The sequence below is a fragment of the Mastomys coucha genome, unplaced genomic scaffold, assembly GCF_008632895.1.
Source record: "Mastomys coucha isolate ucsf_1 unplaced genomic scaffold, UCSF_Mcou_1 pScaffold5, whole genome shotgun sequence".
In the NCBI taxonomy this organism is placed as follows: domain Eukaryota; kingdom Metazoa; phylum Chordata; class Mammalia; order Rodentia; family Muridae; genus Mastomys; species Mastomys coucha.
This window is the reverse complement of record NW_022196911.1, coordinates 9,234,545-9,237,070: the sequence shown is the minus strand read 5'-3', so window position 1 is coordinate 9,237,070 and position 2,526 is coordinate 9,234,545. Positions and strand designations below refer to the sequence as shown.

General features: G+C 42.7%; 1 protein-coding gene and 1 pseudogene across 4 annotated transcripts in view; one reads left to right on the top strand and one right to left on the bottom strand.

The window, feature by feature from the left end:
* Positions 1-2,526, top strand: part of Prkn (parkin RBR E3 ubiquitin protein ligase) — a 1,238,651-nt gene that overhangs the window by 1,170,335 nt on the left and 65,790 nt on the right. The gene's annotated exons all lie outside the window — the stretch shown is intronic.
* Positions 700-1,972, bottom strand: LOC116076806 (annotated as a pseudogene).

Genomic DNA, 2,526 nt, shown 5'->3' with positions numbered 1-2,526 from the left:
ATATCTGCCGCAGGTTCTGGATGCTAACAATGTGTACTTCAGAGTATAAAATATTTCTAGGACATGCACTAAAGCAGGAGAGCTTTCTCTGGGAAGCTCTGTAGCTGACCAAGAGAAACTGGAGATTATTTTGTGGTGCCTCTTGATTTGGTGCTGATGAGCCTGTGTAATCCATTCAACAAGTACATGAATTATTTTTTATTTATTTTTATTTTATGTATATGGCTGTTTTGCTTGCATTGATGTCTATGTTCAGAGTCCAGAAGTGGGTGTCGAATCTAATGGAACTGGAGTTACAGACTGTTGTGAGCTACCATGTGGTTGCTAAGAATCAAACTCAGGTGCTCTGCAAGAACCAGTGGTGCTCTTAGCCACTGAAATATCCTCTAGCATAAACTATTCTTTTTTTTTTTCTATGTATGAGATTTTTATCCCACCTGAAGCTTTAATATATTTGAAAAGTAGAATTCATGAACTAAAAAACATTGTCCTTCTATAGTCCTGTCACGTTTAATGGAAGTGGGTTTAACCTGATTACAACACTAACACCAGTATCACTGATCTGATATTTACAAAAACATCGTATTTTTCAATAAATTAAAGTCAATGCAACACCCATGCAAGCTAGAATACTAGTTGTTTGGTGAACAAGGACCCAACGTCAGAACAAGTCTATAAAGTCCCAAATTGATATTTTTTTCAAACTGTATCCATTCCACGCATCAAAGATGTGAAACCCAAACCCATTCCTCTTTGTGTGTGGGTTTGTGATCTTGCCACTTCATATGGAGCATCAAGATTTTGAAAAACTTCTTCCTGTTGCCTCAAAGTCTTGTAACTTTCTTCATCAACGGAGCTACAACCAGCTTCATCTTCACTCTTAGTGCCCATTAACTTCCTAAATTTGACATTTTGGTCCTTGTTTCCAAAACTCAAATTTTCCCAGATTTCAGCAGGCTGAGATTTGTCGCCTTCTTTCCTGCCTTGCCAGAGCATTTTCCTCTTTTTCTCTTGCTCAGCAAATTTCACTGGATTCACAGCTGCTGGGTTATAGTAGCTGGGCACTGCTATGCCAGTCTCTGCCAAGGCTTTAGCTTGCAGGGCTGCCATTTGAGCTGCCATAGCTATGTGAGGAGTAACCTGCATTCCTGATGCCAACAGTGCAGCAACATTAAGAACAGAGCCTCCAGTGGCTGCAGCCATTTCTTGTTTTTTCTGTTTTTCAACCATTTGCTTTTCTCATTGTTCTTGTAATTTCTTTGCCCTTTCTAATCTCCTAGCTAATGCTTCTTGGGCGTCCATTGCTGTCTTTCTGCCTCTGAAGGGAGGTGGACTAGGTGTCCAGCTTAGGCTTTTCCTCTAAATCTTGGTTTTTCAATTCTCTTCTTTCTATCTCGACTTCGACTCCTTCATCTGCTCCTGCTTCTAGTCCTATGCCTGTGTCTGGATCTTGATCAGGAACATGTTCTGATCCTTCGTTTTCTATCCCTGCTTCTAGACCTTGACTTCTTCCTGTCTCTGCTTCTGGATCGAGATTTTTCTGATCCCTACTCCTCGACCGAGACTTCTTCCTTTCCCTGCTTCTACTGCAATGGCGCCTCTCCCGTGATCTAGACCTTGAGTGACTTCTGCCCCGTGATGATTCCTTTCTTTGCGTTTATGTCTGTCCTCACCATTCTCAGATGAATTTAATTGCTCTCTTCCTTTGTCATTGTGCTCCTCAGACTTGTGTCTCTCAGAGGACTTACCTTTGGATTCTTGTCTTCTTGCTTCTTCTGCTCCGGCTCCTGTACTTTCTTCCATCGTTATCTGGTTTTTGTTTTCTTTCTCTTGACCTTGACCTCGACCTTGAATAATGATGTTTTGAGGCTCTAGGAGAAATAGATGTATCTGACTGCTTTTTTTTCTTTTTTCTATCCGGTGATGTCTTTTCTGGGGCTAATCCATCTCATTCTGTATCAATAGCCGCCATTATTTTTTTGAGTCCTGGCCACTAAAGCGGCACCTGTGCTTGCCCGCACTCAACAGTACTGCATAAACTATTCTTAAATACATTCTTCTAGCTGGGCTTCCTTGTCTGGCCTCAGTGGAAGAAGATGTTCCTAGCCCTGCAGAGACTTAATGCACCGCAGGGGGGTGGGGGGGGGGGGGGGGGGGGGGGGCGAGAATACCCAGTGAGACCTCCACTCTCTCAGAGAAGGGGAAAGGGATGGAAGGAGGGACAATGGAAAGAGGAGATCAGGAATGGGGAAGCAATCGGAATATAAAGTGAATAAATAATTTAAAAAGGAGAAAAAAGTCTATGACTATGCAAATTATACACCAATAAAGCCATCAAAGGAAAGAAAAAATAAGCTGGCAATGAACCCTTTTTTGTTGTTGTTGTTTTGTTTTTCGAGAGAGTTTCTCTGTGTAGCCCTGGCTGTCCTGGAACACACTCTGTGGACCAGGCTGGCCTGAACTCAGAAATCCACCTGCCTCTGCCTCCCAAGTCCTGGGATTAAAGGCATGCACCACCACTGCCCG